General features: G+C 37.4%; 1 protein-coding gene across 1 annotated transcript in view; it reads left to right on the top strand.

Moving 5' to 3' along the window:
• Window positions 1-3578: 3578 nt before the first annotated feature.
• Window positions 3579-27633, top strand: part of Znf638 (zinc finger protein 638) — a 109311-nt gene continuing 85256 nt past the window's right edge. The window contains exon 1 of the mRNA XM_047522160.1: window positions 3579-3680. The gene's annotated coding sequence lies outside the window, so the exon portion shown is untranslated. The remainder of the gene's footprint in view (window positions 3681-27633) is intronic.

The following is a 27633-nucleotide window of genomic DNA, read 5'->3' on the forward strand; positions in this document are numbered from 1 at the left end:
GAGCCTTAATATAATCATTGCATTAATTCTCTCATAGGGATTAGCTGTAGGCAGGTAGGTGTGGCTGCAGGAGGTGGGTAACTGCAGGCATGCCCCTGGGGTATGTATTTTGTCACTGGTGAGCCCAGCTTAGTCTCTCTCTGCTTCCTAGTTGTCTTGTCCTGAGCTGCTTTGCTATGCCACACCCTTTCACTCTGATGCTTTACCTCATCTTGAGCCCAGAGCAATGGAGTTGGCCCTCTATGGACTCACACCTCTGAAACTGTGAGCTCCAGATAAACTTTTTTTTCCACTCTATGTTGTTCTTATTGGGTCTTTTGGTTAGAGCAATGAAAAAGCTGACTGAAACACTGGATTAGATGATAACTCTGTTTAACTGCCTGAATAACGATGACCTGTCTTCCAAAGTGGCTGTGCTATTTCACATTTCCACCAGCAGTTTCTCTACATCCTTGCTATATTAGTTTTTTAGGAATACCAAAACAAAATGCCATAGATTTTGTGACTTAAACACCAGAAATTTCTTTTCTTACAGTTCTAGAGGCCATAAGTCCAAGATCAAGGTGTTAGCAGGTTTGGTTTCTCAAGATCTTCTGAGCTTACCAATGGATGCTTTTTTCCCTGGGTCCTCACATGATCTGTTCTCTGCATGCACACACCTCTGGTGTTTCTTCTTCCTTCTACAAGGACATCAGTCATATTGGACTAGGGCCTCACTCTTATGACCTCATTTCACCTTTTTTTTTGGGGGGGGGGTTGCTGGGGATCAAACTCAGGGCCTTGTGCTTACAAGGCAAGCACTCTACCAACTGAGCTATCTCCCCAGACCCCTCATTTCACCTTTATTATTGCTCTAAAGGACCTATCTCTAGCTCAATGCACAATATTGAAATTGTGGAACCAAGCTAGATACCCTTCAACAGATGAATGGATAAAGAAAATGTGGTACATATACACAATGGAATATTACTCCGCCTCAAAGAAGAATGAAATTATGGCATTTGCAGGTAAATGGATGGAAGAAAACCAAAGGCTGAATGTTTTCTCTGATAAGCAGATGCTGATCCATAGTGGGGGGTGGGTAGGGAAGAATGAAGGAACTTTGGATTGTACAGAGGAAAGTGAGGGGAGGGGGAGGGGCGGGCTGGGTGGGGAGGGGAAGGAAGGTAGATTGCGACAGACATTACCCTATATATATATGTATGAAAATTTTAAAAAATATTTATAATTGTGAAAAAAAGTTAAAAAAAGATGTGGGATTGCTGGATCAAAATCAATCAATCAATCAATCAATAAAGGGCCTATTTCCAAATACATTCATATTGGACATTAGAGCTTCAACATATGAATTGTAGGGGATGTAATTTGGTCCATAACACTCACAAACACTTGTTATTATCTTTTTGATTTTATATACTACATGATACATATTATTTTTTTCTATATAAACATATATTTGATTATATATAACCAAAGGATATATATAAATATATGTGCCTTTTTTGTAATATCCATCTTAGTGAATATGAAGTGGTATCTCATTGTGGTTTTGATTTTCACTTCCTTGATGGCAACTAATGTTAAATGTCTTTTCATGTGCTTATTGGCATTTGTATACCTTCATTTAAAAAATATTCTTTTAGTTGTAGATGGACACAATTCCTTTATTTATTTATTTATATGTGGTACTGAGAATCAAACCCAGTGCCTTACACATGCTAGGCAAGTGCCGTACCACTGAGCCACAATCCCAGTACACTGTATATCTTCTTTGGAAAACTATCTATTTCATATCCTTTACCCTAATTTATTTCTTTGTCATAACATATATTATTCCTATTATGGATTATCTGCATTATTGAATAACTGTATAGATATAAAACATACTAGGAGCAACCATGGGAGAATTTCTCTAAATCTTTTAATCTAAGAAAGATTAAAGACAATCTTAAAAATATTTTAAAAATCAATTAATGTGGGCTGGGGATATAGCTCAGTTGGTAGAGTGCTTTTCTAGCACTCACAAGGCCCAATCCCTAGCACTAAAACAAAACAAAACAAAAGACAATTAATATGATTATATGACAAGTAAAGAAAAATTCATTGCAAAAAATACAGTAAACAAAGCCAAAAGACAGGTAGGTAAAAGGTGAACTATTTATGATAGATTAATTTACATATACAAAAATATCCTACAGCTTTCAAAAAGATCAACTGAATAGAAAAATGGGCAAAGGGTATGAGCAGACCGTTCACAGAAAAGGAAATTAAAAAGTTAAGTTTGACAACACGCTGCATAGAGAAATGTACTGAAATAGGCACTCTGATACATTGCCATGAGACCATAACCTGAAACAAACTGTATGGAGAGCAATTTGGCAAACATTCATCAGAATTTTTAAAGTCCCCACCTTAAGGTCCAGCATTTAACACCCAGGTATTTTCTCTAAACATACATAGGCTCATATGCCAAGTGACTATAAATAAGAATATTGTAGTCAGTATTGCAGTACTGACTGCAGTATTTTTTGTAATAGCAAAAACATAGAAACAAGTACAATTTTGATGAAATACTATATCTGCAGTACAATGAACGAAAGGCATCAAGATACATTGTAAGTGTAGAAAAGAAAGGTGGCAAAACAAGGTGTGTGTGTGTGTATCTGTATGTGTGTGTGTGTGTGTGTGTGTGTGTGTGTGTGACGGATTGGATGAAGCATTGTATGTGCGTATTTTTAACGCAGAGAATGCCTTTAAAAGGACATGCAAGAAATTTAATGGTAGCCTAAAAGGAAAGAAACCCAATTTATGTGTGTGTGTGTGTGTGTGTGTGTGTGTGTGTGTGTGAGAGAGAGAGAGGGGGGGCAGATAGGCAGAGCCAGCGGAGGATGTAAACGCATTTCATTGAATGTATTTTTTGACATGATTGAAATTTCTAACCATAACCATGTCACACATTGCCTAGTTGTAAGAAAGAAACGACGACGACGTGGTGTGGGTTGTTCTCCACTGTGAACCAAGGTCACCCTAAATTCAGAACTGGCTTTTCTTCTGGCAGAAATCTCATCCCCCCATATCAAAACTTGACTTTTGATATTGGAATGCGCCTTCTGTGGGCTCCTGCAGGTTCCCGTTTCCTGTATCTGCACACCCATTCTACCGACTGCGAGATCCGAAAGCAGGGCTATGGCTGGCCCGCAGTAGGTGTTCGGGAAGCAGCGGGCAAATACTTGTCTAAATCAGAAAAGAATGTGCAAAATCAGAAGCGTATCCCTAACGTCTTAGACTATTACAGAATGTGCTTCCCCCAACCTGGATGGCGATGGGCGCGCCAGCGATCAGGACAGCAGGGCCTAAGGCGTCGCTGAACTGGGGCTGGGCCCCAGAGCGACGTGGGAGGCCCAGCCCACTCTGCCCCGCCCCCGGCTTCCCGCGCTGTGCGCTCATTGGCTGGCCTCGCCAGTGGGCGGACCCCGCCGCGCGGAGCTCTGCGCCCCCGGGCTGGTTCCGCGGCGTGCGAGGCGCGCTGGGAGCCGTGCTGGTGCTACGCGCGCGCCGCCGGCGATGCCCCGGGACCTCGTTTCTGCCGGGACTGCATCCCGGCCGGCAGCCGGGGCCGTGACGTCTGACCCGGTCTCGGCCACCGCCGGAGCGCCGCGGGTTTCGGACCCGCTGAAGCGGTGAGCGCTTCCTTTGCCCCCTGTGCTCCCCGCCCTCGCCCCTGCTTAGGGGCAGTTGGCCGCGGGTGGGCAGGAAGGGGCGGGCCGACTGGGTGCTGCGCACCGGCGTCCCCGGGACCAGGTCCAGATTCGCCCCGTGACTGTCAGTCCCCAGGATGCCTGTCGCACTTAGTAAGTGGTGTGTGCAGATGTGCCAACTGGTCATCGAGCGGCCGCGGGCACTTGTCCTCGGCCTCTGGTCCAAGCAACTCTTCTGCGAACCTGGATGGGCTCGGCGAAGTAGCCGCGCAGTGCGCGGCCCTGAGAAGACCCGGGTTAAGTGAAAGCCCCCTCAGCCCTTCGGGGTACCCGAGAGGCAGGGCAGAGGGGTCGCAGCAGCTTAGCTTCTGTGTGGGTGAAATAGCTTGGGCGAGCTCGAGCTCTTTAAAAGATTGCTCTTTTAAGAAGAATTACATTGTAGAATTGCATAATTTGCTCTGTCTTCTCCAGAAATAGCTTTTGATGTTAGGATAATCATTTGAATGCAAAATTGACTCTCTTCTCCCAGGAAGAAAGTTTTGAGGTTTTGTTTATTTATTTATTTAATAGCAATAGATTTCTTAAAGAAAATTCTCGGAAAACAAAAAAATAAAAGGAGTCATATGTAGTGTTTTGAATGATCAATCTTGAAGGATTAGTTTTCTTTTCTCATTTTGCTTAGGCGTGCTTTCACCCACATCTACATAGACAAGTTCCAGATTTTGGATTGATGTAAATAGCATCCCCCAGCCCCCATCCCACTTAGCCAAGGGCAAGTGTGCTGCACCTGGCAGCCGGGTTTGGCCGCGGACTCAGGACTGACCCCAAGCACAGAAGAGGCTGTCCTGCTGGCCCCGGCTATTTATTGCAGCGATTTGGAGTCATAGCGGACGCTGCTATTTCCCCCGCCTTCGGGGCACTTGATCGCAGCATCAGCTCGCTCTTTTCGCCTTTCTGGCCTGAGTCTTCTCCGGTCCTCTGGATGGATCAGGGTGGATAGACACTTGAAGTACTTAAGTGAATTGTTCTTACTTAATACAACGGATACCAGTACTATACTGCCCTCTCCCAGTCTTTGTGGTGTTTGTGTGAGTTGATTGGAGCCGAGAGTGCAGAGAATGATAGACGTTTTGGAAAGTTTGAAAAACGCTTTGGTGTTGTCATCCTTGGCACTTGTTTCTAGAACCAAGTTCTGGTGGCATTTATCTCAGCCTGTTTTGCCCTTTTCCAGGCCTCTGGCTTGGTTTGAATGGAAAAGGAATGCCTATTTCCTATTCTGTAAGGATTAGAGAAAGAGATTGCTGACTTGACAAAAAAGTGCTGCAATTTAGTCCACCTTCTTCAGAGGATCTGAATATTACAGATTATTTTTTAAATGAAGGAATATTGAAGATTGTGGAATACTGTAATTGTTCTTATTAGGGAATTAGAAAGTACAAATGCTGCTCTGATTCATTCAGTAATTAGGAAAAACTTAAATACTTTGAATGCACCCTTTACAATTGCCAATGCTACTGTTAATTCACTTGTAAAATCAAAAAGCATCCCTGATTTATCTTTTCTATAAATCTCCTTTGAATAAAATTTTAAAACTTAGGTATTGTTTTGCTGTTTCTAGTAGTCATAATTCTTAGTATCTTCTTTAAATTTTAAGTGTATTTTAGTGAGGGGAGTTGTAAAGTATTTCCTTATCTTTTGCCTCTGGGGATGGTTTATAGTGGCAAGGAAAACAGTAATGATTTATGAAGTAGAATGGTTTGAGAATATTTTGAAGATTGCTCTTTTTAAAGAAATGTGTATTGTGATTTGTAGAATTATTTTTCTACAAATTTTTAATGTCAGGATAATCATTTGAATGCAACATTGGCACTTTTGTTTACTAAATAGTAAGTTTTAAACTCTTATGGGAATGTTATCTCCCATTAAAGAAATTTTGCAAAATATAGAAAAACACAAAAACCACACCTTGTGTTTTCAGTCATCAATTTTGAAGGATTAGTTTTTTCCAGTTGGTTTAGACTGGAAACTACATGCCCGTTTTCCAAATTTGAAATGGTATCTGCAGTGTTGAACGTGCAATTTTTGTGATGAGGGAATGGGAAGGATTATAGTTTATATTAAAATGAAAATTTTATCCATTGACATATCAACAACACCAGAGACTATTTTGATATTTTCTCTTGTAAGAAATGAATGGGGGGCTGGGGAGATAGCTCAGTTGGTAGAGTGCTTGCCTTGCAAGCACAAGGCCCTGGGTTCGATCCCTAGCACCCAAAAAAAAAAAAAAAAAAGAAATGAATGGAAGGGGCCGACGCTGTAGCTCAGTGGCAGAGTGCTTGCCTTGCATGTGTGAGGCAATGGGTTTGATCCTCAGCACCACATAAAAATAAACAAATAAAATAAAAACATGCTGTCCATCTACAATTACAAAAAATAAAAAGAAAAGAAAAGGAAATGAATGGGATAATAAAACGCTTCAGTAACTATTAGGACCACTAATGTTAAATGCTTTGATTGTTGACTTTTTTTTTTTTTTTTTTTTTTTTTTTTACCAGGGATATTGAACACAGGGGCACTTAACACTGAGCCACATCCTCAGCCCTTTTTATTTTTTATTATGAGAAAGGGTCTCTCTAAGTTCCTTGCTAAATTGCTGAGACTGGCTTTCAACCTGTGATCTTCCTGCCTCAGCCTCCTGAGCTGCTGGAATTACAGGCTGTGATTGTTTTTAATGACATTAAGTTGGAAGATTTTTGAGAACTCATTTCTTAGTGACGTGTCCTTACTTAAAGTTTTCTTCTTTTCTTTTTCTCTGAAGCTTCAATATTTTCTTTGCAGCATTCATGTAGGAGCTGTGGTTTTATTATCAAGGTTCAACACCCTCTTTTTTTTTTTTTTTGTCTTACATGTGTGAGATTTTGCAGTTGAGATCTGTAGTCAGAATTGGATAGCTGAGGACTCGAGATCAATTCAGTAAAATATCCTATATCATTTTCCCTAAGTATCTCATATTTACTTTTCTATTAAGAATGAATCAGGAGACCATTTGCCTATACCTGTTAAAATCCTTGAATTTTTAGAAGACATTTGACACAGCAATTCCACTTCAGAAATTTATCCTAAGGAAGACAGAATTTGTTATTAGAATGTTTGTTGCATTGTTATTTATAATGATGAAGCTTTGAAAAAATACTCTCTCTAAAGAAATGGCAAAATAATTTATATAATAGAAAATATATGTGATGGTTCATATTATATGTTAATATAATATAAAATTATGCAGCCATTAAAATCAGAATTGTTGTGAAAGAATTGCACAAAATGAAAAGATGTTCACAATAATAACAAGTTTAAAAAATAGATTCTTCAAGTACAAGGCCCTGGGTTCAATTCCCAGCACTGAAAAAAAAAAAACCAAAAAAAAACCAAAAAAACTTAAGATATGAATGTTATCTCATTTTTGATTAAAAGTAAATATGAATAAAAGATTCTGAAGTAAAGATTGCACTTGTATAATATTCAGGCTTACCACTTTGAGAGAAATTCTCCTGCATAGTAAAATTTAAAAGCCTTTGAGTTCAGGAGGTTGAGGCAGGAGGATTGCTAGTTTGAGGCCAGCCTCAGCAACTCAGCAAGGTCCTGAGCAACTTGGTGAGATCCTGTCTCAAAAAAAAAGAAAAAAAATTAAAAAGCCTCTGAGTTAGATTGAAGAAGGAAAAAAGAAAAGGCTGTGAACATGTATTTAGGCATTGAAACCAGTCTGTCTTTGAAGTAATTATCAAATCACAAGTTACATGGGGAGTTTTCAAGTGTCCCTGCTTATCCACAAGGTTTACTTTTTTCTCTTTTAGTTGTTGAGCTTTATAATTTTAATATAGGTTAATATACTTGTTGTTGTGAGGCTTGAAAGATTGGCATTTAAATTCTCAGTAAGTGTGTAAGTTCAACATTGGTGATGTGACTATTGTATGTCCATCAGAATACGTAAAGTAATTATTTCTGGGTGGGTGGGATTTTGTGGGGTATTGTCCTCTTTCAGTGTCTCCCAAAATTTTCAAAATAGTTGTACTTTAATTTTGTATCAAGATAAAGAGTATGACTTAAAAAATTTTTTTTAAGGGCGAGGGATGTGGTTCAGTGTGTGGAGTTCTTGACTAGCATGCAGGAGGCCTTAGGTTCAACCCCCAGCACCATTAAAATAAATAAATAAATATATATATAAACTAATTAATTTAATTAATTAATTAATTAATTTAAATAAATATACTATATATTCATATACTAAATAAATAAATATATAAACTAGTAGGCAGTCATTAAAGAGCAATTAAAGTCATTAAAGAGCAAAAATGGAAAAAGGTTATATAATAAAAAGTCTCCCTCTTTGACCTGTTCCTCAATTCCTATTCCTCCAGATTTCCTTCTCTGGGTAACCATTATTAGTTATTTATTGCTTAATCTTCCAGAGATATTTTCTGCATACAAAAACAAAAACATTCACATTTTCCCCTTGTATGTGTTTGCACTTTTCTTCCATTGTGTTTTTCCATCCTGCAATATATCCGAGACGTCTTTTCATATCAAGAGCTTTCTCAGAAATTATTTCCTACAAAGTGATTATTAGCACAGAAACACAGAATTTTAAAAACCGAAGATGAACCTTGATTAAGACACTGAAGCACAGTGGAACATGCTGTAGTCCCAATACTTCGGAGGCCGAAGCAGGAAGCCCACTTGAACCCAGGAATTCAAGGTAGCCTGGGCAATTTAGCAAGACCTAATCTCAACAGGAAAAAAAGAAAAAAGAGCAAAGAAAGAAAGAAGAAATGAAGAATAATATAAGGAAGAGTTTCCTTTGTAGTTGGGCTAATTTGAGTATACTCTTGCTGTGTGAAGGAATCTCTTGGGGTACTGAAACATAAGGTAAGGCATAATAAAACTTTCTAGAGTACTTAAGCTTTAAATAATTTTAAAAGAATTTTAAAAATTTGGAGGGTTTATACCAAACCTAAAGATGAATATCTTTAAAGAAATGAGAAAATAAAGTGGACCCATAAAGTAACAGTAGGGCACTATGGAAATAAGTTATCAAAGAATAAGAAGAGCTCTATGAAATTAAAGGTGTGATAGTCACATAGAATTTTGAATAGAAGGACTAGAAGTTAGAGTTGCCTGTGTTTGGGGCTTTCTTCCTCTTTCCCAGGTTGACTCTTCTGTTATTAGATCCTGGTTTGGTTTACTCATTTTACTGAAGAACTTAGTTGTTACTTTCTAAGAGAAGATAACTTTTTGGTGGGGAGAGGTACTGGGGACTGAAGCCAGGGGCACTTGACCACTGAGCCACATCCCCAGCCCTATTTTGTATTTTATTTAGAGACAGGGTCTCACTGAGTTGCTTAGCGCCTTGCATTTGCTGAGGTTGGCTTTGAACTCACAATCCTCCTGCCTCAGCCTCTGGAGCTGCTGGGATTAGAAGCGTGGACCACCATATCAGGCTAAAAGATAACTTTTCTAAGTCCTTGTGTGTCATAAAAATGTCTGTAGTCTACCCTTACACTTGAACTGTAGTGTACTTGCATATAAGTTTGGCTTTCTCCTCAGAATTTCAAAGACAGAGTTCTAGTGTAGCTGTTGTCAGTATTGCTAAGAAATCTGATATCAGCCGGGCGTGGTTGTGCACACCTGTAATCAAGGGTGCATACCTGTAAACAAGTTCAAGGGTAACTTCAGCAATTTAGTGAGGTCCTATCTCAAAATACAAAATAAAAGAACTGTGGGTGTAGCTCAGTGGTAGAAGAGCATTCATCTAGCATGCCTGAGGGCCTGGATTTAATCCCCGGTACTGAGGGAAAATACAAATCTGATATTGTTTCCTGTTCCTTGGGATATGGGCTGTTTTTCTTTTCTGAAAGCTTAAAGCTTCTTTGATATTCTGAGATTGTTTGATAGTGTGCTCTTGCAGTGATTCTTTTTTATGCTTTCTCCTTAGGGCCCTTTTAACCTGAGATCCCCTCTTTTTCCCTATTTGGTAAATTTTTTTTTGTTTGTAGATTCATACCATTCATGTAATCATATATATACATAGAGTAATACTGTTTTATTCAACTCTTTCCATCCCCCAACTGCTCCCACCCCATTTTCCTCTACACCATCCAAAGTTCCTTCATTCTTCTCTCCCCACCATCCTCCCTTGTAAGGTAAAATTTTAATAATGTCTTCCTTTCCATTAATTTTGTTCTCCTTTTTTTCTTTTGTTCTTTTGGATTTCTGACCTCCTGGTTTAAGCTTTAAATTTCTTATAATCCTTGTTATATTTTTTCACATCTTGCTTTCTATTTTTTCCAAATTCTCCAGGTGAATTTTTCAACTCTATCTTCTAGTCCTTCTATTTAGTATTTCATTTTAATCTTATTTTTAATTTTATAGAGCTCTTTCATATTCTCTGCTTCTTTTCATATCTCCTGCTCTTATTTTAGGATGGCAATATGTTTTTTTATTTTTAAAAGATATTAAGTGTGGGTTTTGCATTTGGAGCTTTCTTCTGCTTTCTTCATTGTTTCTGCCTTTTGAAGTTCTTTTTTCTCTTTGTGTGGTTTTTCAGTTTCTTCAGGGAGAAACTTTCAGTTCTCTGCAGTGTAGGATGTAATCCAGGGAGCAGACCCATTCCCCAAGACCACTCCCAGGTTCAGTGATTAGCTAGGAGGACTTCAGGATTCTGCATATATGTGTACTCTCAGCTGAGATGTATAACAGCAAAAGGATGCAAAGCAAAATTGGCAATGCGGAAAGGTGCATGGGGTGAAGTCTGGAGGAGAAGAGATGCAAGCTTCCAAGAGTCCTTTTCCAGTGTGTTCCACAGGATGTGCTCATTAATCCTGACTGCAGGTGCAAAACATTGTCTACCAGAGAAACTCACTAGAGACTCGGTACCTAAGGTTTTACTGGGGATTGGTCATGTTGGCACCCTCTGCCTAGCATGTACTGAAATTCTGGACTCCCAAAAGGAAAGAGGGTGTTCAGCATAAACCACATTGCTTGTACAAACAACGTTTAGGTGCAGTGAGCCCCTCTTATCAGTTAGGGAATGGTGGGCGCCTTCCTGAAATCAAAGTTGCTAGACACCAGCCATGGTGGACCTTGTAAGCAGACTTTTGAAAAGTTAGCAGTGTCAGGCCTGCTATGTGAATTCTGCACAGGGACCAAGGGTCCCAGTTTAATATATAGGCTTTGACTCACTGTATTGTTTTCTGCTTCATACCTTATCTCTGCCCTCTACTGGTAACCTGGAAGTTAGAACCTCTCTCTTATGGGGCTGACAAAGTCACCTGTTGCAAGATAATGGGAGACTGGTCCTGGGAAAGGGCGCATCTAAACATTATGCATCGTAAACCATGATTAGATGAGCAGATCTCAAAATAAAAGAGAATAGAATCAGAGACCACAGTGATTTCAATGAACTTTTAGATTATTGTATGTTGTCTTGGGACAGTGATTCCCGAGGCTTGGTAGAAGGCCATTAAGCCTCAGCTCAGGAGATGAGTAGGTTGTATGAAAAGATTACTGTTTGCTTTGCTTATTTTCTAAGAATATAGATGGATGTTGCACTGAAATTTCATGGTGGGTGTTGAACGGGAAGGGAAGGGAAGACATCCCAAGTTGATGGATTGTGGGCCATTTGTTGACTCTGTATTTTACATGGTTTTGAATTAACTTTTGTAAATATATATTTTAGTATGCCTTTATTTTATTTATTTACTTTTATGTGGTGCTGAGGATCAAACCCAGGGCCTCAAACATGCTAGGCAAGCTCTCTGCCACTGAGCTACAGCCCCAGCCTCTTGAACTAACTGTTAATACTTTAAAATAAGCAGCTGCACACACGCATACACACACACACAAACACACACACATACACACACAGCCAATCTGCATTTCCAGTGTTTAAAGATATGGGAGCACTGGGAAAGCTGAGACTGCTTTATTTTATGGCTACAATAGCTGAAGTTGGGAGCATCTGTCCCCTTCTCTCTCTCTCTCTTTTTTAATGGTGCTGGAGATGGAACTGAGGAATTCTCACATGCTATATAAGCCCTCTACCTCAGTCCACATCTGTCCTTTTTGGAGAGGATGTGCTCCCCTTTTGTTCATGCCACCATTATGTGGGCTAAGTGTCAGTAGAAGTTTATCCTTTATGTTTGTGCTGCTGTTTTACTGCTGTAGCTTTAAGAAGGAAAGACAGTGTATTTGGGGTCTATTCTTCTTTCAAACCCACAGAAAGAAAAAGTCTCTTTCATTAAAAAAAAAAAAAAAAGGTGGGGGAGGGAAGAGCATTTTTGTGTGTGTGGAGGTTAAGAGTATTCCTATATTTTAATATGTAAACAAAGAGTATTTGTGGGCTGGGGCTGTGGCTTTGTGGTACAGCACTTGCCTCGCATGCATGGGGCACTGGGTTCGATCCTCAACACCACATAAATAAATAAAATAAAGGCATTGTGTCCATCTACAACTAAAAATAAAAAAAAAAAAGTGTTTGTATCAAGAAAAGATGCTATTGCCAGATGTAGTGGCGCTCGCCTGTAATCCCAGTGAATCTGGAAGCTGAGGCAGGAGGATTGCAGATTCAAGGTCAGCCAAAGCAATTTAGCAAGGCCCTAAGCAAGTTAGCAAGACCCTGTCTCAAAATAAGAAATTAAAGGGCTGGGATGTGGCTTAGCGGGTAAGTGTCCCTGGGTTCAATTCTAGGTGAGAGAGAGAAAGAGAAGAGAGAGAGAGAGAGGGAGAGAGAGAGAGGGAGAGAGAGAGAGAGAGTTTTTTTTCTTCACCCTTCTCTTACCCCCTGCTGAATCTTCAGTGGGAATTCCTGGTAAAGCTTCAGGGCAAACCACTGAAAATTAACACCTATAACTTTGGTGGGATCTGAAGCTCCACCCAAACTCCGTTGACACATGTGTTTTCTTTAGGCATGGGGAGTTCAGGTGAGGAGCGAGAGTCTGTATTGTATTTTGTAATAATGCCTGGGCCTCTGTTGTTGCATCATTGATATTCTCGGTTTTGAGACAGATGTCTGCAGCCTGTGAGAAGCTGCCTTGTCTCCCTCTTCCTGGCAGTGCTACCCTCACCCTGGCTCGGATGCAGCTATAGCATTGCTTCTCAATTGCTTGCTGTGTATTGCCTTTTCATAGAATTATAGACTTGAAAGACTTTAGTAAAGCTTTGACCACAGAGGAAATTTTTTTTTCTGAAGCTCTCCAACTTGCCCAAGGAAACAGAAAAAAAAGGACAATGGGAAATATTTTTCTAAATCTTCAATTTATAGATAGTGAATTACTACAGTTAATACATTTGCATTTGTACCTGTGTTGGAATTGTACATAGAAACCTAGATGAGTTCCTGAATTCCTTCAGCATTTTCTTGCTTTCCTGCCACTGGTTTGGGATCTGGGATAAAGTATATATTGTGTGGTAAGTTGTAGACTTATCCCAGCCGGCTGGGACTTTGTGGTAGTTACAGATCACTACTTCACATGACAGTTACTTCAATTAATTATTGAGGTAATGGATGAGACAGAGATGCTTTAAGCATTTCCAGAGAAGTCACTTCGCTCTAGCATCCCAGGAACTATTAATCAAAGGGGAACCTAGGTTTTGAGGTATGGTCAAGAACAATATTCTCATCTTGGTAACTTAAAGTAAGTGATCAATGGGAGAAAAGATATGATTATATGCCACTCAGATCCAGTTTTTAATTGTAAAATATACACAACAGAAAAATTTACCATTTTAATCTTTTTTATTTTGGCCAGGGCCACATGGGGCTAGTTTATTATAGTTAGATACCTTTCTCTTTCTGTCATTTTAACCACTTTAAAATATACAATTCAGGGGCACAAAGTACGTTCATTTTATTGTACAACCATAACCAATATCCATTTCCAAAAATTTTACATCAACCCAAATTCAAGCTCTGTATTCATTAAACAGTAACTTCCCAATCCCCATTTCCTCCACAATTCCCTTATATTTATGAATTTAACTATTCTAGCATAAACAGTAATCAAGTGATATTTGTGTCTGGCTTATTTTATTTAGCATAATGCTTTCAAGGTTCATCCATACTGTAACATATTAGAATTTTCTTTTTTTCTTTTTTTTTTGGGGGGGGGCAGTGGTACTAGGGTTTGAACCCATGACCTTATGCATGCTGTACCACTGAGCTATGTCTCCAGCTCCAGAATTTTATTTTTAAGGCTAAATAATATCTCATTGAATGTATTGACCACATTTTGCTTACCGTTTTTTCATTGGACATTTGGGTTGTTTCTGCATTTTGACTGTTGTGAATGATGCTGCTATGAACAGTGGTGTAGCTCTATCTGTTCAGGTTCCTGCTTTCAGCTCTTTGGGGTATACACCTCAAAGTGCAATGGCTAGATAGTATGGTGATTCTATGTTTAGGTTTTTATTGTCATATTGTTTTTCCACAGCGGCTGCACCATTTTATATTCCCACCAGTAGTGCATAAGAGTTCCATTTTCTCCACATCTTTACCAACAGTTGTTATTTTTCTGTTTTTGAATTAAAAAAAAAAAAAAACCAGCCATCCTAATGAGTATGAAGTAGTATCTCATCGTGGTTTTGATTTGCATTGTCCTACTGACTGGCAATATTGAGCATCCTTTTGTGTGCTTGTTGATCATCTGTATCTTCTGTGGGGAAGTTTCCACTGAAATCCTTTGCCCATTTTTAAAAATTGAGGTGTCTTTTTTTTTTTTAGGAGTTTTTTTTATATATTCTGGGTATTAATCTCTTATCAAATGTATTGTTTGCAAGTATTTTCTGCCATTCCATGGGTGACCTTTTCACTGTGTTGATACTGTCCTTTGAGGCATAAAAGTTTTAAATTTTGATGAAGTCTATTTATGTGGATTTTCTTAGTTGCCTTGTAAGTATTGAATATGACTCCACATTGGTATCTTATTTAAGAAATCATTGTCAAATTCAGTGTTGAGAAGCTTCTACCCTATGTTTGCTTCTAAGAGTTTTATAGTTTAACTGTCTTTTTTCTGGGGATTGAACCCAGGGTAACCTTCCCACTGAGTTACATCCCCACCCCTTTTCATTTTTATTTTGAGTCAGGGTCTCTCTAAATGGCTTGGGACCTCACTAAGTGGCTGAAACTGATCTTGAACTTGAAATCCTTCTGCTTCTGCCTCTGGAATTACTGGATTCAGGCATGTGCCAGCATGCCTGGCTTATAGTTTTAACTCTATGTTTAGATCTTTGATTCATATGATATAAGGTAAGGGTCCAGCTTTGTTCTTTTGCATGTGGATATCCAGTTTTTCCAGCACTATTTGTTGAAAAGACTGCCCTTTCCCCAATGAATGATCTTTGCACCCTTGTTGAAAATCATTGGAACATTTATGTGAGGGCTTATTTCTAGGCTGTCTGGTCTATTCCATTGTTATTTATGTCTGTCTTTATGCCAGTATCACATTGTTTTTTTAATTACTGTAGCTTTTTAACTATATATATATATATATATATATATTTTGTTTGTTTGTTGGTTGGTTGGTTTTACAGACTGCATTTTGGTTCATTGTACACAAATGGGGTACAACTTTTATTTCTGTGGTTGTACATGATGTAGATTCACACCATTTGTGTGATCAGACATGTACATAGGGTAATGATGTCTGTCTCATTCTACCATCTTTCATACCCCTGTAAAATATATTTTTTAGTTGTAGATGGACACAATAACTTTATTTTATTAATTTATTTTTATATGGTGCTGAGGATCAAACCCAGAGTCCCACATGCACTAAGGGAGCATTCCAGCACTGAGCCACAACCCCAGCCCCATAATTACTGTAGCTTTATAGTAGATTTTGAAATCAGGAAGTGTGAATACTCCAACTTTGTTCTTTTTCAGAATTGTTTTAGCAGTTCAGGATTCCTTGAGATTTCATATGAATTTTATATGGATTTTTTTTCTGTTTCTGCAAAGGCATCTTTTTGATTTCGATAGGGATTGTATTGAATTTATAGATTGTTTTGGTTATTATTGCCATTGCAACATTATTAAATCTTCTAATCCATAAATACGGGATGTCTCTCTATTTGTCTTCTTTTATTTCAGCAGTATTTTATAATTTTCAGTATATGCCTTTTACTTCCTTGGTTAAGTTTATTCCTACTAAGTATTTTATTCTTTTATACTATTATAAATGGAATTGTTTTCTTAATTTTCTTTTGAGATTACTCAGTGTATAGAAACAATTGATTTTTGTATTTTGATTTTTTATCTTGCAATTTTGCTAAATTTGCTTTTTGATTCTGGGGTGTGTGTGTGTGTGTGTGTGTGTGTGTGTTTAGGGTTTTCTACATATATGTCATCGGTGAAAAGAGATAATTTTACTTCTTTCCAGTTTGGATATCTTTTATTTCTTTTCCTTACCTAATTAGTCTGGCTAGAACTTTTACTACCATGTTAAATAGAAAAGCTAGAAGTGAAAATCCTTTTCTTTGTTCTTGATCTTAGCAGAAAAGCTTTCTGTCTTTTGCCAATGTTAGCTGTGGGCATATTTTCTTTGATTCCTAGTTTGTTGAATATTTTTTTATCATAAAAGGACGATGAATTTTGCCAAGAACATTTTCTGCATCAGTTAATCTAATCATATGTTTCTTCCTCCAGTTTCTTTCTTTTTTTTTTTTTTTTGGTGCTGGGGATTGAACCCACAGCCTTGTACTTACAAGGCAAGCACTCTACCGATGAGCTATCTCCCAAGCCCCCCTCCAGTTTATCTTATGAAGGTAGTATTACTGTGATACCAAAGTAAGACAAAGAATAAGAAAACGTAAATTCAGTTCAATATCCTTCATGAATATAGATGCAAAAACCCTTAACATAATATTAGCAACTAGAATTCAGTAACTTACAAAAGGGAGTATACACCATGATTAAGTGGAGTTTACTGATTTTTGTAATGTTCTAGTTCTTATCCTGCATGACGATTATATAGGTACTTTACTTTGCCATGAATTATTATCCTACAATAAATTTTCATTTTGTATTTTTTTCCCCTGTATATGTGTCATATTTCTCAAAGAGCTTTTCCTTCCCTCCCTCTTCCTTTCTTCCCTCCCCTTTCCCCTTCAGAAAGTAGTGGCTTTCTGATTGTGCAGGACAATTAAGACAGGGTCACACATATTGCAGAATTTTTAGTATGTATGGCCCTTGACCCTTAAATGCCTGTAGTTCCCGGATTGTGGATTCAGCCAAAGAATAGCCCCTATGGACCTTACACCAGTAGGTGGGTAGGGTTTAGGAACATACTGTCTTAGATTGAGAACACTAGAGAAAAAGAAAAGAATGTAGGGTCATCACGAAAGCTAAGTGGCTGGTCACAGTGGTGCATGCCCCAGTGACTGGAGATTGGTGCAAGATCACAAGTTCAAGGCCAGCCTCAATAACTTAGTGAGGCCCTAAGCAACTTTGTGAGACCCTCTCTCAAAATAAAAAGTAAAAAGGGCTGGGGATGTGACTCAGTGGTAGAGAACCCCTGGGTTCAACCCCCAATTTAAAAAAAAAAAAAGAAAATAAGAAAGAAAAGAAAGCTAAATGAAAAATTAGAGGAAGTGACAACCTGGTCTTTAAGATGGGTTGCGTAGAACTGTATATGCTATACCTGAATAAGGAATTTAAAGTATTTTCAAGGATTATTTTGGTCAAAATCAAGACAAAAAGTAAGTTGCATTTAAGTTCTTTCTGGAATTTAAGTTGTTCTCATTTGTCAATCCAAAGAAGCTATCAGGAAGCGGACATGTGCTTGAAAGACTCATAATTCTCATCCTTAGCCTGTAGTGTTGGCATGGTACTGCAGTGTACCTTATCCCTTAGTGCCAGCCTGTCCCTCCTTCCTCCCAAGGGAGGGGAAGAGACCTTTGAGAGGGGAGATCAGCACTGCAGTGAGGAAATAAGAGAGTGACTAAGAATTGTGATTCAATATAATGTATTACTGGATTAAACTAAGGAATCCCAAAATGAACTCTGCATAAAGAACTGTCTTGAGGCTTGTGACTGTGAAAAGTGACACAGGCTTCCCCTCAGAAGGGCTTGATGAGATGGTTTTCCTTAATCGGAAAGGTTTTGGGCATAGCTAGTCTTAATTTGGCATTAAATTAATAGACTGGATTGTGCCCAGTTTTGGTTACTATGCTTTTAAAATGATGTAGATAGGCAGACATGGTGGCACATGTATGTAATCTGAACTACTTGGGAGACTGAGGCAGGAAGATTAAAGTTTAAGGCCAGTCTGGGCAATGTAGTGACACCCTGACTCAAAGTAAAATAATAAAGGGACTGGGGATGTAACTCAGTGATAGTGTACTTTACTAGAATGTACCAGGCCCTGGGTTCAATTCCCAGTACACACACACATACACACACAAAAGTGATGTAGATAAATTCAGGAGCCCGGGGTAGATAACCAAAATTATCAAAAGCAGGCAAAATATCAGCCCTAAGATTGGCTTAAGCATTTTTCTTAGAGCCTAGTCCAGATTAAAAGTTTTTAGTAGCAGTACTACAAAACACCGCAAGATGGTGACAGAACTCTAAAATGTCTTTTTTTAAACATCAAATTGGGAAGAGATCAGATATTCCTTGGTGAAAATGAGGAAAAGAAAATTTTAAAAAGTCTATGTTTCAAAACTTTTGGAATGATTAGAATGCTTGTTCTGGCAGGATTTTACAACGCTTACCCATTACTTCTGTGAAGCATTTTACACATGTTGAAAAGCAATTTTGGTCTGTGTATTTGGCACCCTGCCTCTTGGGCTCTTGCAGGTAGGAGTACTGCTTCTTAGCACTCTGTTCTCCTTTACCCTCTTTCTTGCCCTCTGTCCCACTGTCCCTTTCCATCAATACTTTATATTATAAGGATTCTGGAGGACTGCTCCTTGGGTCAAATAGAGACTACCAGTTATTAACTGTGTAACATTCAGAAAATTCCTTCACTTTGTGCTTTGGTGCCTTTTTCTACAAAATGGAGATAGTGGCAGTGCACACTTCACTGGGTTATTCTCAGAGATAAATGAATTGATGACTGTAAAAGCACTTAGAACAACTCCGGCACAAAAAAACATTAAAATTATATAGAATTAAAGTTTACATTTTTGCTATTCATTGAGTTGATTTAATTTAGTAAGCAGATGAGTGAACTTCTTGAGAATTTTTCCTGATTAAAAAGTCTATGTCAAAATACATTCTACTATAAACAAACTAAAGATGACAAACAAAAAAGAAAAAAAAAAAAAGAAAAAGAAAAGTCAAGTCTAGGGCTGGTATACCCCCAGCCCTGCAAAGAAAAAAAAAAGCAAATACAAAAAACAGAAAAAAATTCTAAATCAAATTTACTAGTTTAGGTAGCATTTAATAGCTTCTTTTTTCCTGTCAATCATAGTTCCCAATTTTACCCCTTTATTTTTTTAACTTCAGTTTTTAGTTGTTTACTTATTTATTTTTATGTGGTGCTTAGGATTGACCCCAGTTCCTCACACATGCTAGGCAAGCAACTCTACCATTGAGCCACAACCCCAGCCCAATTTTACCCCTTTAAATTAGTCACTGAAGAGAAAAATGACAGGGATTTTATTTATTTATATGAAGGATTTTTTTAAATTAAAGGGTATAGAGTTGTGTTCTCAGAAAATGAAAGCAGTAAAAAATATTCATGCAAATTAGGTTTTTGTTCCATAGATATTTTTATCTGTTCAAGGAAAAATCTTTGCAATAATCAAGATTTTTAAAGGATACCCTGCCTTACTTATTTTAGGATTATATTAAAATAAATGCTAGTGAAATTAAAATTTGTATGTTCATTTTTAAAGAACTTTTGAAATTAAGCACTTTAAAATGAAATATCAAAAATATGAGATTTTTTTTCTGAAGTAGTCCCCAAGATACCCTTACCATAATTAAGCTTCTCCAGTGACCCTGCCACCATAATTAAGCTGCTTGTCATCAAGATTTTCCAAAGAGTGTCAACAGGATTTCACAGGATTTCTGCAGAGAACTCTATGTGGTTTGAAACTTCCTCTTTCTTGTAAAAGGCCAGGTTTGCAGACAATGGATATGATAGACTCAGACTCAAGAGAATGCACTGTACAAAACTTAATCTCTCTGTTTTCTGTGGTAAAAACTTGTGAAACCTCTGTTTGGCCTAAAATATGGAACAAAGATTATCTACTATGTAACCACTCACTGTCATGTAACTACCCCACCAAGTACAAATCTAAAAGAATTTCCAGACCCAGGGCCCAGAGTTTTTTAGGCATTACCCGCTCTAGACCACTACAGCTTAAATAAACCTGCTTCCTGAAAATTCCTCTGGGTCCAGTGTCATCTGACCTATATCATTTCCACATTTTTTATTGGTACATTATAGTTGTACATAATGGTGGAATTTGTTGTTATGTATTGGTACTTACACACAATGTAACAATATAATTTGGCCAGTAAAAATATATTTTAAGATAAAATCAAAAAGAAAATGAATGCCATGTACTTACCACTCATTTAAACAAATGGAATGTTAATAATATTTTTGGATTTTTGTGTACCCTTACTGATTCCGTGTTCCTTCCTGAACATCTCCCAATCTGGCTTGTGTGTGTGTGTGTGTGTGTGTGTGTATGTGCTTAGGATTAAACCTCAAGCAAGGCCTTGCACATGCTCTACCACTGAGCTGTACCCCCAGCCCTTTAGCTTTTTGATTTCTTGTTCTCTTAACTTAAAAAGTATGTTACCACTTATGGACATATTTAAAAACAATGTAGTGCTTAGATTTGTATGTTAGAAAACATTACATGAATGGATACATAATATAAATATTCTTTTGCAAGTTACTTTTTTAAAAAAAGTCAACATTCTGTTCCTGACACTCATTCATGCAGCTACATTTAGAGTACCTTCATTTTTACTACTGTATGGTACTGTTTTTTTTGTTGTTGTTGTGTTTTTTTTTTTTTTTTTTTTTGGTGATGCTGGGGATCGAACCCAGGACCTTGTGTTTGCCAGGCAAGCACTCTGCCAACTGAGCTATATCCCCGGTACTGTTTTTTTAAAAAAAAATTTTTTTAGATGTTGATAGACCTTTATTTTACTCATTGATTTGTTGTGGTACTGAGAATCAAACTCAGTGCCTCACACATGCTAGGCAAGTGCTCTACCACCGACCCACAACCCCAGCCCCTGGCATTCTGTTTTTTTGTTTTGTTTATATATGTTATTATATAACACATTGTATATATGTTATATATATTATATAACATATATATTATATATTATATAACATATATATTATATAACATATATAATAACATATATATATATATTTTTTTTTTTAGTTGGAGGCAGACACAATATTTTTATTTTTATGTGGTGCTAAGGATCAAACCCAGGGCCTCAGTGCTCCACCACTGAACCACATCCCACATTCTGATTTTTGAATGTACCATTCATGTCGCTATTTGTCTGTCAATGTAAAGAAGAATTAAATTTAAGAAAGCTTTAAATTTTGCTGTTAAAAACCAGTGCTGCTGTGAACATTTTGTGACTGTTGCCAGAAACACGTTTAAGTGTTTAACTAGGCCACTGACCTAGGAGGACAATGCTGGGAAATGACACATGGTTTTCTGAAGTGAGGGTTGTAGTGCACCTGCCTGTCAACGTCCTTGTCAACATTTGGTTTTAGCATGGTGCTTGCAATATGGCCTCTCCTCCAGTCCCTCTGGCCTCCTGAGTTTTCCTCATGACCTTTGCACTTAATCTTTCCTCTGCCTAGAATGTTCTTCTCCCTGTGCTCTTTTACCTCCCTCAGGCCTTTACCTGGTTTTCCTGTTCTGTGAGGTCTTTCCTGGTCAGCTGTTTGAAACCTGACATTCCTCTCCTTTCTTCCCAACCCCTTTGCTGCTTTATTTTTCTCCAAGCTCTTATTACCACTGTTTTTTCCCTCTGGCACAGGAGAAGGAATTTTGCATGTCATGTTCACTCTTGTATGTAGCCTTAGAATTTAGAGCAGTACCTTGCCTATAGTAGACTTTAATAAATATTTGTTGGCTGAATTGAATGAATTTCATTTTCTTGGTTATTAGTGAAGTAGAGCCTATTTTTATTGGCCATTTGTGTTTCTTCATCTGGGAAATGCCTATTCAAATATACTTCCTTATTGACTTGTAGGAGTTCTTTATAAATTCAGATTGTAATCCTTCATTAATGAGTTCTATGATGAATATTTTATTTTGTGGCTTACAGTTTAGTTTGCTTCTAAAATTTTTTTGGCATCTTTTAGTAAATAGTTTTAATTCAAATTGGAGATGATCATTAATAGTTCCCTTGTTGGGCTGGGGAGGTAACTCAGTTGGTAGAGTGCTTGCCTTGCATGCACAAGGCCCTGGGTTCGATCCCCAGCACCACCAAAAAAAAAAAAAAAAAAAAGGAGAATAGTTCCCTTGTTGCTTTGTGTTGAGTATTGTATAAAACATTCTTTCCTATCTTGAGGTCATAAATGCATTTTCTGATCTGTTTTGGTAAAAATTTTAAAGGTTTATTTTTCACTTTCGAGTATCTAATCTTCCTGGAATGAATTTTGGGTATGATGTGAACAGAGGTCCACTTTTTTCACATGGAGAGCCGGTTGTACTTTGGCCACTCAGTGACGAGTCTGTTCTTTCTCCACTGATCTGCAATGCCAACCTGCTAGGGGCTGAATGTTTGTAACCTTCCTTCCCCCCAAATTCATATGTCAAAGCATTATTCCCTAATTTGATGGTTTTTGGAAGTGGGGACCTTTGGGAGGTAATTAGGTTTAGATGAGGTCTTAAGGGTAGAGTTGCTGTGGTGGAATTAGTGCTCTTATAAGAAGAGGAAGAGAATAGAGCCCTTTCTGTTGCTGCCATTAAGGATATAAGCAAGAAGGTGGCAATCTTCAAGCCAGGAAGAGTCCTCACCAGGCACTCAATCTGCCAGTGCCTTGATCCCTGACTTCCTGACTTCCAGAACTGTAAGTACTAAGTTGTCTATTGTTTAAGCCACTCAGTCTATGGTGTTATGTTATAGCAGCCTAAGCTAAGATCCTTCCTCTGCTATATATTGTTTCCCTAATCTAGATCTTTTTCTGAACTCTCTTGTGTTCCATTCATTTTTGTCTCTTTCTATACAATACCACATTTTCTTCTGCATTATAACCTTGGTATCTGGTAGGGCAATTCTTCCATAGTAGAGTTTTGTCTACTATTGGCTCACCATTCTTTCATATAGATTTTAATTACCTTATCAAATTCCAAAAAATGATGAGAAGGAATTTTGATTGAAATTCAGTTGAATTAAGAGATGTATTTTGGGATGAATTGATATATTTATGATATTGAATTTCTTGTTTATAAACATGGTATATAGCTTATATTTATTTAGTCTTATTTAATATGTTTAAAGTTTTTAAAAAGTTTTCCATATAGAATCTTGCATATCATTTTAAATGTTTACTCTTGGCATCTTAATTTTATCACTACAATAAATAATTATTTTAATATTTCCTAACTTTGTTGGTATGTAGAAATGTACTCAACTTGGTAATTTGATCTTATATTCAATACTTTGTTAAACTCTTATTAATTCTAGTTATTTATCTGTAGATTCTTTGGCATTTTCTTTTTTTCCTTTTTTTTTTTTTTGTACTGGGTATTGAACTCAGGGGCACTCAACCATGAGCCATATCCCCAGCCCTATTTTGTATTTTTTTAGAGACAGGGTCTCACTAAGTTGCTTAGTGTCTCACTGAGTTACTTAGCGCCTCACTTTTGCAGAGGCTGACTTTGAACTTATAATCCTCCTGCCTCAGCCTCCCAGGCCACTGGGATCACAGGCATGTGCCACCTCACCTGGCCTACTTTTACTTTTTTGCCTTTTTTCATTAGGCCCACCAGTTTAAATGTCAAAACAACAACAACAACAACAACACAACAGCAACAACAACAACAAAAACCCCAGTGATTATGGGTATAGTGAATTGAGCAGTGTTGCTACAATTTGAGTCTACTCACAACCTCAGAATATAACTTTTTTTGGAAATAGGGCCTTTGCAGTTGTAACTAAGGATCTAAATGCCATCCTACTTGATTATGATGGGACCTAAATGCAATGCAAGTGTCCTGATAATGGATAGAAAAGAATACACATAAGCCAGGCATTGTGGCTCATGTCTATGATCCCAGCTACTCAGGGGCCTGAGGCAGGAGGATAGCAAGTTTGAGACCAACCTGGGCAACTAAGCCAGACCTTTTCTCAAAATAAAGAAGGGATGGAGGTATAGCTCAGTGGTGGAGCTCCTCTGGGTTCAGTCTCCAGTACTGCAAAAAGACAAAAGAAAAAGGACACATAGACACATAAAGAAGATTGAGGTGGAGATTGGAGTGATGCACCTGCAGTTCAGGGACCACTGAGGATTGCCTGCAACCACCATGGCATAAGAGAGAGGCACAAGATGGTTTCTCCCTTAGAGTTTCCAGAAGGAATCAGTGCTAACAGCTTACTTGCAGACATTTGGTCTCCTGAAATGCAAGAGAACATGTTTCTGTTGTTTTAATCCACCAGTTTGTGGTAATCTGTTTTTGTAGCATAATGCAATGGATACCTTTATCTTTTTCTCTGACATTTTTATCTTATTTATTTAATTTTGTGTGTGTGAGAGAGAGACTGATTCTTATTACAGTCCTTATTTTAAAATAATTTGCATTGATGATATATTGGCATAGTTCAAAACAAAAATGTATGTGGAAGGGTTTACTCCAGCCACCCACCATAGTGTTCTGCCTTTGTTGTTGCTGTTGTTTTCACTAAATATAGCTTAGTGATCACTCCTGACCATTATGCAAACAAGTTTCTTACTCATTTGCATAACTTTTTAGTATTTTTATTGGTTGGATATATAATTATTTGTTAAACTAATTCCTGTTTGTGGAATTTAGGATGTTCTTAATTTTTTTTGTAATTATACATAGTGCTTAGTGAATAATCTTGGTACAGTTATGAGGGTATCTATAGGATAAATTTCTAGTAATAGAATTGCTATTTCAAAGTATGTGCTTTTGTTGATAGATATTACCAAATTGCCTTCCTTAGAGATTATAATTTACATGTCAAACAGGAATCTGTGAGAATGCTGATCACCCATACTCTAATCAACAGTCCTTTTTTTCCCCTAGTAGTGCCGTGAATCGAACCCAGGGCCTAACGTACAAGGTAAGTGCTGTACCACTGAGCTACATGCCCTGACCTTTTAATTTTATTTTGAGACAGAATCCAGCTAAGTTGCCAAGGCTGGCCTTGAATTTGCTATCCTCATGCCTCACCCTGCAGAGTAGATGGATTACAGGTCTGTTTTATCACCCCTGGTAACATAGTCATATATTTGTTCTGTGCTAATCCAGTGTGATGCTGTGGTGTATCTCCAGGTAGTTTCAGTTTACATTTGCTTCTCAGTAAAATTGAGCATCATTTTATATGTTTAACAGCCATTTGTGATTCATTGTTTTTTATTATCCTTTGCCCACTTTCCTACTGAGTTACTTTTATTCTTATTTACTTATAGGTTCTTTATAACGGTACCAGTTTTTTGTGAGTTATGGATATTTTCCTGGATTCATTTACTCTGTAATAATGCTTTCTATACTTTTATGATTTTGAAAATTTTATTTTTGAAATTTTATTTCTAAGTTGTTTCTTTCCTTAGAGATAATAATATTGTTGAAATAGGGGCAGGTCCCCCTAAAATTCAAATTTCGCATGCCCAAGAGATGGTATTTTCAAAGAATCCTATTGATCCTGCAACTTTAGTCAAAACTTGAGGACTTTTATTTTCTATATTTCCTTTGTTTCAAATAAAACTTATAATTTAAGAACTGTATCCTTAACTAAAACTTAAAAACTTAAGTTTTCAAAAGTTTGCTTTTGCCACATAGGAAAAAAAAATGTGATCATTGTGGAAAATTGAGAAAGTGGAAGTAAAAATAAGGGAAAAAATTCCCTCAATTTTCCTCATTGTTAACACCATACTTTTTATGATATGTACTTTGCTATATATGATTTGAAATATATACATAATATGTTTGAGATATATATAATATATAGCTCAAAGTACATATCATTTTTGTTTGAAAATGCAAGTGTACCATACATACTTTAAACTTTTCAGTTAATCTTACAAATCTAAAACTGTTAATAATATTTTGTTATATGGATAAAAAAATTATGTGGTTTATTTTCAGTTTTTTCTGCAAACTCACTCTTTTCTTCATTAGCTATTACCTATTCTCAGAATTTGGCCTTGACTTTCTTCTCTTCTGAGTGTTGTCTCCTAAGTATTCTCATTGATGGCTTGCAGTTTCAACTATTAGATACATGCCTGTGCCTTACAACTGATTTGTCTAGCTTGTAAGCCTTGGTTGAGCCCCAACCTATGTATCACACTTGCTGTGTAACATTTCCACTTGCTTAAACCCAGACACCTCAGATTCTATATACCCAAGTAAGTCAGAACTATGAAATTCCTCCACTGCAAACCTGACATTCTGCCAGTGAATGGCACAATCATCTGTTCCACCAAATAAGCCATGAACTCAGGCATCACCGTTAATGTGTCCTTCAGCCCTCTCCCATGTCTTCTGTATTACCAGATTGTTGCCTATTTTCCTCCTAAATATCTTAAGTCTTTCCATTTCTTAGTGTCTTCACTACCAACATCCAAATCTATGATATGACCTGTGATGTCATAGACCAACTGATCTCCCTGTGCCCCATTGAACCCTATCCCATAAATTCTCTCTGGCAGTGCCTCTCAAAGTATCTGTGGTGAAGGACCATTGTTTTAAATTTTTTATGATCTATCATATAATAATATTTTGTAAAAGATAATAAAACTAAATTAATAGAAAATTGAAATAAAAACAAAGCCAAAATAGAAGCCTCAATTTTTGATTAAATGCAACAGACATAAATCTTCTTTATCATAGTGATATAAAAGTTTCTGAATATTTACTCTGAGATTTTGCATTTAACTTGATGTGTACTGGTAACCAACATATAACATGTTTGATTTGGCCTACTATTGATTCTATTTTATTGCCTGGTATACAGAAGATAACTAATAAATATTTGCGAAATGACAGATGTAACTTTGCCAAGGTGGGGCAAGTTGTTTCCAGTGATTGGGCATTTTAAATATTACATTGAGCATATCTGTTAATTAAGTCTTCATTTCTTCAGGATCAATTCCTGGCTTATAGAATTACTATATCCAGCGTAGAGACGTTTAAAAAAGGTTTTGTTAAGCTAAATTGCCTTTTTAAAATATTGTGTTCCCATCAATATTGAATGTGAGTGCCATTTCTGTTCCTTTGGAATAGTCCTCTCTCTATTTAGCTCCTTCTCATAATTTAATTATTTAAGTCTTGGCCTATGTCTTTGAGCTGGGGAGAAACAGCTTTCCTGCCCCTTGTCCTCATTCTGCTTTCCCACGGAATGGTTCATTACCATGTGGTATTTACCTTTATCTGACCTAGAGTAGTTTGGGGTCAGGTGGAGGAGGCAGGAAGGACCATGACCCTTTAGAATTTTCTCATTCTTCAAATCTTCCTGGGTCTGGATTGCTTCTCCCATGATGTCTCCTTTAATTTAGTTTGGCACAAATTTTGACTTTTGCAGTCATGCAAAACTAGTGATTATCTGACTCATATCGGTGTTAGTTGGTGGGCATGAAAAGTATCTCTTTGCAAGACCCTATGGTCTTTCCTGTTGGCTTTCAGATGGGGAGACTTAAACTGAAACATAATTTCTTGTGAGATTTAGATGTCAGAAATAGCCAATTATATGAGT

Source organism: Sciurus carolinensis, chromosome 13, assembly GCF_902686445.1.
Source record: "Sciurus carolinensis chromosome 13, mSciCar1.2, whole genome shotgun sequence".
In the NCBI taxonomy this organism is placed as follows: domain Eukaryota; kingdom Metazoa; phylum Chordata; class Mammalia; order Rodentia; family Sciuridae; genus Sciurus; species Sciurus carolinensis.